The sequence below is a fragment of the Ahaetulla prasina genome, chromosome 1, assembly GCF_028640845.1.
Source record: "Ahaetulla prasina isolate Xishuangbanna chromosome 1, ASM2864084v1, whole genome shotgun sequence".
Taxonomy (NCBI): domain Eukaryota; kingdom Metazoa; phylum Chordata; class Lepidosauria; order Squamata; family Colubridae; genus Ahaetulla; species Ahaetulla prasina.
Genome location: NC_080539.1, coordinates 113,554,642 through 113,568,434, shown reverse-complemented (window position 1 = coordinate 113,568,434; position 13,793 = coordinate 113,554,642).

Genomic DNA, 13,793 nt, shown 5'->3' with positions numbered 1-13,793 from the left:
TACTCCATTCCAAATGAAGCTGGTTTTCAGCTGAAATTTTAGGGCTATTGAACTTGACATGTGATGTCCCCATGTCCTATTTGTGATAGGTGACACCGAGCACTGGTGATTTATTTCCCTACCTGCATTGCAGTTTTTTAGTGGTATTTTCTCTTTTCAGTAAACCTGCTGGGATTATTCAGGCTACATAGAGAGTAACTCTAACATAACAGAGTGGTTGAACTTTATCTAAGCATACATTGATATGTACTATTGATGTACACCTGGGATGGACAATTTATTTTCTTACTGTATTGAAATTCAGTTTTCAGCAAGCTAGGTAGCAAGGGAGATTCAAAGTTGCAGGTCAGAAACAATTAAGAAGGTCATAGGTTGCCTATCCTTGGTATAAAAGATACTCTTGTGACTTTTCCACCAACCTTTTTTCCCTCTACCCATCCTTGGGCTATTTCCTACCTGTTTTTTTCTCTCTCCCAAATTTAGAGTAACAAAAGCAGTTAAAGATAAGCCCCAGCAGGTTATAATTTCCTATTTTATGGTAAACTTGGCAATATGAGGTTTCCTCCATTCTCAACCTTTGTAATCTTTCCCATGTTCATCCATTGTTCTTGCTGGAAACCAGAGACAGCTGAAAGCAACTCTATCCTTGTTTGTATTTCAGATTTTTTTTTCCATCTAGTTGTAAACTCTGTACAACTGTTCTAAGGTCTGTATTTACAGAAACCAAACATTGCTGTCTATTGCCATATAATGCCTCATTCGAAGAAGGGCACCACAGGCATTATTGCAAAAGAGTAAAAGTTTTCCTCCAGGTGACAAAACTCTGGATCTTATCTGAACATTCCCACTGGGTATAATTCAGCTCCAGTTTATGAGATATGAAATACAGCCAAACAGAAACAGAGACTTGCCAGAGGTTCAGCTTAAGAATGGGTATCTGGAGCTTTGCAAGCATAAGAGGTGATGGGTACATGGCACAATTAGTTTAACTAGATAAGGGTTTGCTGAATCTCTTTCTAAGCTAAGTGCTAATTATTAATTCCTTCCAGTGTTATAAAAAACCCCAATAGAGCAACCTCAGTAAAGAGAAATGTGTGCTGATTGAGTATAGATCACCAACTGTTTATTCAGCTTCTGCTCCTTGTACTGAAAATAAAGGCAGGGGGCGGGGGAGCAGAGGCCAATTACACAGATCATTCTACACAGCCTGAATACTTTTTTTCCTTATCTCATATAAGAAGTGAGCACAATATTTGAAAACATGCCTAGTTCAGCACAAATTGAAGAAAGCAACTAATTTCTTATTTTACTTTAAAAATCAAACAAAGGCAGTCATGGAGGTGAAAAAGAGCACCAAAGTGGTTGATAAGAGGTAATTTTTAAAATATGAAAATGTATTTCGGATGTACTGCTAAAATATGTACTGTATGGACAGGTATCTTCAGGGGAAAATACTTTTAACTGTTGCATTCAAAACAAAGAATTGCTGTTCATCCTGCATTTCAAACTTTCAAAATACTCCATATTTACAAATCTGGGGGAAGGCCAATATTAAACTCGTACTGTAGAAGGGAGAAAAGAGGCTGCACAACAATTTCATATGTCAAAGTAATATTTAGAGCAATTCAACTACTGGGCTAATCAACATACATAATAGCACAAGTTCTACAACAGGGAGAAAAAAAGACAGCAGTTTTCAAGCTCACCACAACATCAACTTTTAAAAACACCACTGGCAAAAAACGTTAATAGAAAGTAAAAGAAAAAAAGCAATCCATTTGCAACAGAAAACTTTGTGGAGGTGAATTGTAATAAGATTGCTCTCAAGCTTGTTTTGCACAGACCAAGAAAAGCATACAGATGACAGTTTAAGGATACAGAGAATCCTGCTATTACAGTGTAAACTCTAAGCACTTACACAGATACACAGCTTTTCACTTGCTTTCTCTGTGTAACTGTTTGCGTGGACATTTGACCAAGCTGGTTCCTAGAAATCCCAGGACTAGCTTATTTTGAATTCAAAAATCCAGACAGACAGCAAAAGGCAGCAAAGAAACATAGGAAACCTGAACTCTTCGCTGTATTTAGTGAAACACTAAGATCAATGCAACCAGGCAGGAAACATCTGACCTTAACAAACTCAGCCTCCTATTAAATGAAAGCATCACATCATCATGATTGATAACATGCCACTTATTCACAGCTTTCAAATATCCAAAACCATTTATAATCTTAATAATTCTTTTAACACTGTTGACCCATCAGATCAGTACAGTCTGAACAAAATAAATTGCTTCATGATTTGCAGGAGTCAGATTCAACAGAATAGTGAAATGACTTACGTGCCTCTTCATTGGACATTACAACTAGAAGGTATGACTTTGTAGCTCATCAGCCAATGACTGAAATAAGATATCACCAGTGAAACTTTTTGCTTCATACATGCTAACTCACAGGAAGGCAGCCTACACTTTCAGCTGCAGCCTGCTGAGAAGGGCAGTACAAATTGACAGATGTGTGGGTGTAGGTAATTCAGAAATTCATCACTGGCTCTGCAATTTCTCTCCAGGGTTTTTGAGTAAAAAAAAATTCCAGCTATACCTGGAGATTGGTCTCAGCACATTCTATGAGCAAAGCAGGTGTTTTCTGACTAAGTCTGACCTAAAGCTGTTGTTCCACAATCCTTTCTTTAGGAGAAAGCCCCGCTAAAAATTCCAGGCAAATAATATCTAAGTTGTTATGCCTGGACTTGCATTTTAAGTTCCCAATTTTTTTAATCCACATTTGTTTCTTCTGTCTTTCATGATTATGTTTGTCTTTCCTCTCCATTTCATCAGTAAGAGGGCAATGGAACTATTACATTGATAGCAGGGGTTGTTTTTCTGTTGCTGGTTCGGTGTAACTGAAATGTGGATATATAAGTACATAGCAGGAGATAGATCAACAGAAGCCTTCTCTAGTCAGGTTCAACCTCTTCCATGCACTGCAGCCTCCAAAATCCAATTGGAACTTTAATTTGGTGGTATCTGTCTCTCATCCCCTCCCCCAGCTTCTTTGCCATTGAAGCACTGTAATGCTGCTTATGGCACAGTAAAATGAAAATGATTATTCTCTCTTGACAGACCTGCACAGCTCTCTCTGCATTTAACCAGGGCCCTTACAAGTTGGATCAGAGAAGAGACACTTGATAGTCGAGGCTTCCATGGTTGAAATATTTGTGAAGTTAACGCATAATCTGAAAGCAGAAGCTAATAAATTATAAGGTGCTAATTGGGGCCCGAGTGGAGCCGTCAATCACATTTCCCTAAACACACAGAGACCCTCCTAACCTAAAAAGGCAAGAGAGTCTCCAAGAACAGCTCCCAGTTGTCACCAGCCATGACATCCTGATCCATCTCAACAAGGGCATACATAAGCTGTCAAAGCAGACAGTGTTCAAAGACGTTAGGTTGCAATCCTATGTGAGATTTCTTGGCAATTCCATTTTACACAGTACAATAGAGCTTTTTCGGAAAACGTATCCCAAGGCTGTTCTTTCCAAGAAGTTCTTGTAAAGGTCAAGCTTTATACCAGGGAAGATACTCCAAATCTAACTGTAGCAAACAGTCAACTCTCTGTTTATCAAACACTTAGTAATCCTCCACTCACCCTGCGAGAAAATTTTGAGGACAGAAACTTCAGTCTAATAACAAACAAGGTTTGGTTTTATTTCCTCATAGTAGAATTCTACAATTGTAACACAAAGTTGTTGGTTTTTTTTTCACACAGGCAGCTGTTGATAGCAAAACAAATTGGTGTTCATATGCTGTCCCAGTTAATAAAGGTTCTCCTTGCAGCCACACTACACAAAATGACATCTCTGTACTGAAATTTTCAGTAACAACTTATCACCTGCTTCAGTCATGAAATACTTTCCTACCACTAAGTATTTTCAGCTTCAAATGCATAACATTAAACCTACCATAACACAGTGGGAACAGTATAAGCTGTGAGGTGGAAGATCGCAGGCCGAATACAAACTTGGACTTGAAATTCTAGATGGCTTTCTATAATATAAACACTTGCCTCCATGATTGGGGCAAATGCCCGACATATTTTTGAGCAAACCTTTTGTATCTTGTGAATTCCAGTCATATTCCTCATTTACAAAAACTATGAGTGCCCCAATAGTGATTCTCATTTGAGAGGCCCCCAAACTGATCTCCCTACCCCCAAAACTTAGCAGACTCAGAAGATTGCTTGAGTTTTGGAATATATATATTTAAATAGAGGAAGAGTTAAAATCATCTGTGTAGATTTATTTACTGTATTCATGAATGCCACTCCCCCCCCAAAAAATCTCTGTGTAGATGTTTGTTTGTTTTTCCTAATAATGTCTTGGCAATGCAGTCAGGCATGTGGAATGCTGGAAATCCTGCTTTTATTTCAAGTATCTTCAGCTCTTCAATGTTCAATTGATAAAATCCATCTTTTATCTCAACTGAGTGTTTGATTGAGTTTTCCTCTGAGATATCTTGGATTAGGTTATATCTTCCAGTGTTCCTTCCTTCCTTCCTTCCTTCCTTCCTTCCTTCCTTCCTTCCTTCCTTCCTTCCTTCCTTCCTTTCCGTCTCCTTCCCCCCTTCGGAGCAACAAGCTGGCCTTCGCCAGTGGATTCACGGCTCTTATCAGTCCTGGCAGAGAAATCGCAGCTGCCTGCCAAAGTTCAAACAAATGACTCACAGAGTAAGACTTTCAGCTCTCTTTGAAACGATTCAGCTAATTTTTGCTTCCTGTGGAATGAGAGCAGTCCCAAAGGTCCTTATATATATAGGTCCTTATATATATATATATATCCCTTTGATGACGCCGACTCTCTAATCTTCTGAAGTCCAATTATTATTATTATCAGCTGGGTCTGAAGGAGTAGGAATCAGGGGATGACAGCCTCATTACGTCCTCCGACTGGTCTGGTTCCGGCTCCTGGAGCAGGGCCAAAGGCACCATTCCATAGTGCTTTGAAGGACTTACATTTACAGCATCAGCATACTGCCCCCAGCAATCTGGGTCCTCATTTACAGAATAACAGAGTTGGAAGAGACCTTGGAGGCCTTCTAGTCCATCTCCCTGCTCATGCAGGAAACCCTATAGCAGTGGTGGGATTCAAACAATTTAACAACCGGTTCTCTGCCCTAATGATGGGCTGGGTAGGCATGGCTGGGCGGTCATGTGACTGGGTGGGAATGGCCAACCTGATGTCACTCACGTCAAGGGATGCCTCACCACCCGAGTATGTCTGGGGGTGTGTGATAAGAGAAGAAAAGATATCTCTTAAGCCATAAATAGCTAGTGAGAGCATTATAAGGGATGCACTCCTAATTCAGGGGGTTCTTATCCATTGAAGGCGCTGTACATATAAACCTATTTTAGTCCTTGTGATGCTAAAGAACCTGCATCCCCCTTGACATACCACTGTTTTACATAATAAGATAAAATAAAATAAAATGTAATGTAATAAAATAAAAGTGGTGAGATCAGCCAGTTCACTGAACTGGGCAAAAAGTTAATAAATGGTTCAGCCGAACTGATGCAGACCGGCTGATCCCACCTCTGTCCTATACCATTTCAGACAAATGGTTGTCCAATCTCTTCTTTAAAGTATTAGAGCATTCACACAAGTTGTTCCATTAATTTTTAGTATGGAAATTTTTTAATCTTAGGCTAATTTAAATAAGTTTTTTAAATGGTATTTTAATCTGTATATTGTATTGTTTTATTTTTGCCTGTACACCGCCCTGAGTCCTTCGGGAGAAGGGCGGTATAAAAATAAAATAAAATAAAATAAAATAAATAAATTAATTGGTCTAAGTCTAACTATCAGAAAATTTCTCCTTAGTTCTAGGTTGCTTCCCTCCTTGATTTTTTTCCATCCATTGCTGCTTGTCTAGCCTTCGGATGCTTTGGAGAATAGCTTGACTCCCTCTTTTTTTGTGGCAACCTCTGAGATATTGGAACACTGCTATCATGTTACCTCTGGTCCTTCTTTTCATTAACCGAGACATACTCAATTCCAGCAACCTTTATATGTTTTAGCCTCCAGTCCAGGGGTGAAATGCTCTCGGTCCAGACCAGATCGCCCAATCCGATAGTGATGGCAGCGGGTGGTTCAGAGAACCAGTAGCAAAAATCCCTGCCCCCCCCCGCATGCCCAGCTGAGCCACGCGATCATCAGAAGTTGTGTTTTTTTTTTACTTTTAAAAGCATTTTTTCTTTGGCTGAAAAGGTTATAGAAAAAATGCTTTTAAATGGTTCTGACGATCCCAGCTGAGTTGCCTGATTGCCAGAATCCTTTAAAAGCCGAAGATGTTGTAAAAAAATGCTTTTAAAGGGTTCTGACGATCCCAGCTGAGTTGCCTGATTGCCAGAATCTTTTAAAAGCCGAAGATGTTGTAAAAAAATGCTTTTAAAGGGTTCTGACGATCCCAGCTGAGTTGCCTGTAAAAAAAAAAGTTGGCCACGCCCACCCAGTCACATTACCCCACACACATGGTGCACAAGGTGCTAGTAACTACCTTTAAAGCGCTCCATGGCTTAGGACCAGGTTACTTACAGGACCGCCTACTGCTACCGATTGCCTCTCACCGACCCGTGCGCTCTCACAGAGAGGGACTCCTCAGGGTGCCATCCGCCAAACAATGTCGGCTGGCGGCCCCCAGGGGAAGGGTCTTCTCTGTGGGGGCTCCCACCCTCTGGAATGAACTTCCCCCAGGACTTTGCCAACTTCCGGACCTTCGAACCTTTCACCGCGAGCTGAAGACATATTTATTTATCCGCGCAGGACTGGCATAGGATTTTAGATTTTATCTGGTTTTAATTTTAGTGGGTTTTATTGTTTTAAAGATATTTTAATTTGGGCCAAATTGAATAAGTATTTTAAATATTATTTTATTCTGTATTTATTTTGTTGTTCTGTTTTTATCTGGCTGTAAACCGCCCTGAGTCCTTCGGGAGAAGGGCGGTATAAAAATTTGATTAAATAAATAAATAAATACATCAAGCCACGCCCACAGAACCAGTAGTAACAAATTTTACATTTCACCCTTGCTCCAGTCCCCTAAATATTTCCTCTGTTAACATTGCAGAAAGCTACGGGTGAGAGAGTTTGATCACTTTACCGACCTCGGAAGGATTGAAGGCTGAGTCAACCTTGAGCTGGTTCAGGATCACACTCCTGGCAGTGGGAATGCAGAGTTAGCCTGCAATGCTGCATTCTAACCACAGCTCTGGATGTTGAAAGGTAACTGTAAGAGACTAATAGGAGAAATGGAAATGCTGTTATGCAGGAGGGAGATTTTATTCCATTTTATCCCATAGATCCAGGCAATGCAGAGAACAATAAAATGTTAATGAAAGAACTGTTGCTGTTCCTGCCATATCCTTTTTTCTTCTTCTTTTTCTTTTAAAAAAGCAAGCTGAAGAAAAAGAACGACTAATTTGAGAAGCTTCTGTGCCAACATATCAACCATCAGATGGAATTTAAAAAAAAGAAAAAAAAGCTGTAAAGCTTTTGACACAGTGGTACATGACAAACTTCTCCTAAAACTAAAATCCTACAGCATCTCCGGACCCCTCCACAATTGGATATCAGTGTTCCTGTCAAACAGACAACAAGTGGTCAAAATAGGCAGTGCCCTATCAAATCCTGTTCCTGTCAATAGCGGCGTTCCCCAAGGCAGTGTTTTTGAACCAACACTCTTCATATTATACATTAATGATCTCTGTGACCATATTAAAAGTAATTGTGTTCTCTTCGCTGATGATGTCAAACTATTTAACACTACCAACAATACAGCTACCCTTCAAAAAGACCTTGACTTTGTGTCAGAATGGTCAAAAACTTGGCAACTCCAAATCTCAACCAGCAAATGCTCTGTCTTACACATTGGAAAAAAGAATCTAAACACTAAATACAAACTCGATGGACATTACCTTACAGATGACCCCCACCCTGTTAAAGACCTTGGAGTTTTCATATCCAATGATCTAAGTGCCAAAGCCCACTGCAACTACATCGCAAAAAAGGCTTTAAGAGTTGTAAACCTAATCTTACGTAGCTTCTTCTCCAGAAACACTACACTGCTAACCAGAGCTTATAAAACATTTGCTAGACCAATTCTTGAATACAGCTCGCCTGTCTGGAACCCATACCACATTTCTGACATCAATACAATTGAACGTGTCCAGAAATATTTTACAAGAAGAGTTCTCCAGTCCTCTGAACACAACAAAATACCTTATGCCACCAGACTTGAAATCTTGGATTTAGAAAACTTAGAACTCTGCCGCCTTCGACAAGACCTGTGTTTAACTCATAGAGTCATCTATTGCAATGTCCTTCCTGTTGAAGACTACTTCAGCTTCAATCACAACAATACAAGAGCAAACAATAGATTAAAACTTAATGTTAACTGCTTCAATCTTGATTGCAGAAAATATGACTTCTGTAACAGAGTTGTTAATCCTTGGAACACACTACCTGACTCTGTGGTCTCTTCTCAAAATCCCCAAAGCTTTAACCAAAAACTCTCTACTATTTTTATTTATTTTTTATTTAATCAAATTTGTATACCGCCCTATCTCCCGAGAGACTCAGGGCGGTTCACAGGCCAATAAAAACATATAAATACAAATTAAGATCACAATTAAAAAACTTATTCTAAAGCCAAATTAATTAAAATGATATAAATACTAAAACCAATTAAAATCAATATAAATTTAAAACCTAGTCCAGTCCTGCGCAAATGAATAAATATGTTTTAAGCTCGCGGCGGAAGGTTCGGAGGTCCGGAAGTTGACGAAGTCCTGGGGGGAGTTCGTTCCAGAGGGTGGGAGCCCCCACAGAGAAGGCCCTTCCCCTGGGTGTCGCCAGACGACACTGCCTAGCTGACGGCACCCTGAGGAGTCCCTCTCTGTGAGAGCGCACGGGTCGGTGAGAGGTATTCGGTAGCAGCAGGTGGTCCCGTAAGTAACCCAGCCTCACCCCATTCGTAAGAGGTCTGTAAGGGGTGTGCATAAGAGCACAAACGTGCCTACCGTTCCTGTCCTATTGTTTCCTTTCATTATATCCAATTAATATAGTTATTACATACTTATGCTTATATATATGTTTATATATTATATAGTTATTTTTATGCTTATGCTTATATATACTGTTGTGACAAAATCAATAAATAAATAAATAAAATGGGAGAAGTAATAATCTTTGTAAATTCATCCTTCTCCCTTGAACATCTTGCATTTCCTCTTCTCAAAACCTGCTCCAGAGAAAGCAAACAATCAACTCCTACCCAACCCTCACCTGCATTAATACATACAGCTTTACAGGTAGCCCTCAATTTACAAAAGTTCATTTGGGGTTAGGGTTAGGTTAGGGGTTAGGGCTAGTTACAAGTTATAACGGCACTGAAAAAAAATGAGTTGTGGCCATTTCTCACATTTATGACCGTTGCAGCATCCTTGTGGTCACATGATCAAAATTCAGATGCTTGGCCACTGATTCGTAATTATGACAGTTGAAGCATCCCAGGGTCATGTGATCTCCTTTTGCAGCCTTCTGACAAGCAAAGTCAATGGGGAAACCACATTCACTTAACAACCATGTTATTAACTTAACAACTGCAATGATTCACTTAACAATTATGGCAAGAAAGATCGTAAATAGGGCAAAACTCAATAAATGTCTCACTTAGCAACAGAAATGTTGGGCTCAATTGTGGTCATAAGTTGAGGACTACTTATATTTGTGCCTGTAACCAAGTATAAGATAAATCACCAAGATATACCTGTGGTAACGTTTGTTTATTATTATACCAACTATTCAGTAGGTAACCTCTTTTTAATTAATCTCAGTGCTACTGCAAAAGGCAATGCTTACATTTGCAGTCATTTAGGAAGAAAAAACAATATAGTTTCTTTTTTGTGGGATTCAGTTTTTAAATTAATTTTACATGGTTGGACAACGGGTGGTACTACTAGCTAAAATTATAATTCAGAAAGATATAGTTCTGACCCAGCTGAAAAGAAGGAAACAAGATTTTAAACAAAATAAATTCCTCAGCCATGATAACAAATAGCTAAGAAAATATTTCATAGTTGTGCTCCAGTTAGAATCAAAGTAATATTCATTCCTTCAAATCTTTTCCCAGATATGTTATTTTTAGTATTTAATTTTTGATTAATAAAGATTATCACAGGGACATCAAGGACAGACTATCATAAATAGACCCAACTAAGTATGGAACACTGGAGAAGTAGTCACATTTCTTCCTTACATAAATAACTAGAGACGATGAGGTGAGCTAAATACAAATATGTATGATGTCACTGTATTTTTACCAGATATAGTATAGATTGTTTATTTTATCAAGAGGACTGCACAATAAATAAAATACTGCTTATCAACCTTTAGATTTTCCTCCCAATTCATGAGCAGTTGTGATATTTGCAATACGATGTAGTCATACACACACAATCAGCCAGATGAAAAATATACAGTTAAAAGTATTTGTATATTTATATACTGTATATGGTTAGAAATGATTGTATACATACTGTATATAGTTAAAAGTATACGTGTAAGTATACCTATATATACCTGTGTAAGCAATTTCACCTATCTCCTCCTGTAGATCACACCATTTCATAAAAACAGTTTTAAAAACAATCAGCATTTAAAATGAAATTATATGTTCTCCTGATCAGGAAAACACACACGCACTGCATGTGCATCAATAAAAACACTCACACTGAAAGCATAAATGTTTATTTTACTAATCTAGTGCTTTCCTCATTTGTAGAATTCAAACTTCTTCCTTCCCTGTACCAAATATTTCTTGGAACACAGGTCATTAATTTCTTGGCCACATCATTGTACATCCAATCATCTATAGCCGTGATGGTGAACCTATGGCATGTGTATCAGAAGTGGCACGCAGATCCATCTCTCTGGGCATGCCAGCTGTCACCCGTTGCTCTTCCGGTGCGCACATGCGCACCAGCCAGCTGGTCTTCGCACATGCGGGAGCACCGGAAACCGGAAGAGCAGCTCCCTGGTGTGCATGCATGCACTGGGAAGCTGAGCTTCCGGTTTCAGGCACTCCTGCACATACGTGCCGGCCAGCTGATCTTTGCACATGCATGCGTGCCAGAAACTGGAAGACCAGGTGACCGGCATGCATGTTCACCAACACTGATCTATAGCTATGCTAGGAAATTATGCTCTTTGAGCAAATATTTTGCAGTGGAAATATCCAAATTTATCTATGTATATATATCTCCATATCCATATCCATATACACACTTAAAGCCACATTTGTGGGAAAGAAATGGATAACCATCTGGACTGCCAATTAGGATTTTTATGTTTACAGAAGACAAATTTATATATTTATTGGGGACAGAAGGACTAAAAAAGAGAAGGCATGATGCTTTCACCAGAAATATGCTGAGAACAAAGTATTGTTTTCGGGGATTGAGGGCAATGTGTAGAAATAGTATGGGCCAAGAAAGGAGATCTACAATACAGACCTTGGTAGGAATTCAAATATGTTAAGTGTGGCACAGCAAAGCAAGATCTCATTCAAGAATTCCAGCAGGCATCCAATGAAAGAAAAAAAGAGGGAGGGAGGGAGGGAGGGAGGGAGGGAAGGAAGGAAGGAAGGAAGGAAGGAAGGAAGGAAGGAAGGAAGGAAGGAAGGAAGGAAGAAAATTTCAGACTTCAACCATATTTTCTATGGTTTATCCAAATCACATCCAAGAACCCCATGGTGAAAATATTTGTGTGCTTTGGCTGATAATTTTGACATAATACACACTGAAAACAGAAAAAGTATTTTATTTCATTTAAGTTCTGATGTAAGGGTAAAAAAGCAAACTGATGATAAGAGATGAACTTCAGACATTTTGCTCCAATCTCTGGCCTACACCCTTTTTCACAAATCAAATTATGTGAGCTGGCAAAAATGCTACAGTTTGACTGTTTCATCATAGATCAGACCGTCCAATCATGGCTGTGTATCAATCAATTAAGCCAAGCTTAATTCAGTACCCTTTTTGGAGTCCCTCTCAGTCTAAAACGGGTGTATTGTTTCCTAGCATGGACAAGGTGAAAAGGATTCAGTCCCTGTTAAGTAGGAATGCAGATGAAAATCCTTTTAGCTCAAAACAGATGCTGATTGAAGAGGATGATGGTGAAGGATGAGAGTCAGTCAGAAATGGTAAGATAAAAATTAATAGTCGTTTTCAGCTGCTCTCTCAGACCATTGATGCATAGTAGTTACTTCTTCTAATGGAGAATTTCTGGGACAGCTGGTCCCTGCAGGGAACTCTGGGATCTTTTCAGATCAGGTTGCATCCAGATTTGGCTAAGCACCAGAGGATTTTAGGATTTAAGCAGCTGTAAATGTGGATGGCTACAGCCATTAACATGAATGGGGCAGTCGATGCTAGGCATGGAAAGAGAGTAAAAGGCATGGAAGAATAGAGTAAAAGGATAGAGGGAACTAAGAGTGGCATGGACACAGGTTGATGAAAAGTAATGAATGGTCCAAAGTCACCCTGTGATCTTTATGAGTCTATGGGGATTTGAATCGGAGATTCGAACATCTCAGTCCAGCACTCTAGTTGTTATTCCAACATGCACCAAAGCTATAATCTCTCTCCCACTTATTTCAAAGTGGCTTATACTGAAATCAAACCACCCGTTCATCTTTACAGGTAGTCCTTGACTTACAATCAGAATTGAACCCAAAACCTATGTTGCTAAGTGAGACATTTGTTAAGTGAGTTTTGCCCCATTTTACGACCTTCCTTGCCACATTTGTTAAGTGAATCACTGCAGTTGTTAAGTTAGTAACACGGCTGTTAAGTCAATCTGACTTCCCCATTGACCTTGCTTGTCAGAAGGTTGCAAAAAGTGTGATCACAAGATTCCGGGACCCTGCAAGCATCATAAGTATGAGTCAGTTGCCACGCATCTGAATTTTGATCAAATGACCAGAGGGATGCTGCAACAGTTGTAACTGTGAAAAATGGTCATAAGTCACTTTTTTCAATGCCATTGTAACTTTGAACAGTCACTAAATGAACGGTTGTAAATTGAGGACTACCTGTATTTATCAACTTCTTATCATCATCTACATTTGTTTCAGTGGCACAGATAAATGGATGGATGGGTAGGTGGATGGATTATAAACCGACAGGCAGCCAGATGGATTTCTTCTGTAAAGAATTGTTTTACATACCGGTAATTACAATATGGCTACTTAGTTGATCTATAATATTACAAATCATTAATCAATGATATTACAGAAATATCATGATTTTAAATTTAATAAATACTTTATTAAAATAGTAGCAGAATACTGTCTCACAAAACTGATACGTTAAAGTTTGATTCCCTGATTTAGGATTGACTGACCGAAAGAAAGTCCTGCATGTGCTTAAGATTTCAAGCCTACATACAGTGGCTACAGAGGATACCTAGTGAATTCAGCAGGATATACCTATTAAACAGATTCTGGACCACATTATATATTTTCTCTTGGAAGTTCAGTAAATTCTGTATTTTACAGAAACTGCCCAGCTGTATTAATGTATACCAATGAACTGTAGCTATAACTATTGAAAGTCGCCCATTTCTAGATTCCTGATTTTAAAATGTATCATTTTATACAGATCAGACTGGATGGGATAATATCTTTCTTACCTTTTCCAGATCGGTCCTAGCTATTTTAATTCTGCTCCTATGGCACTTT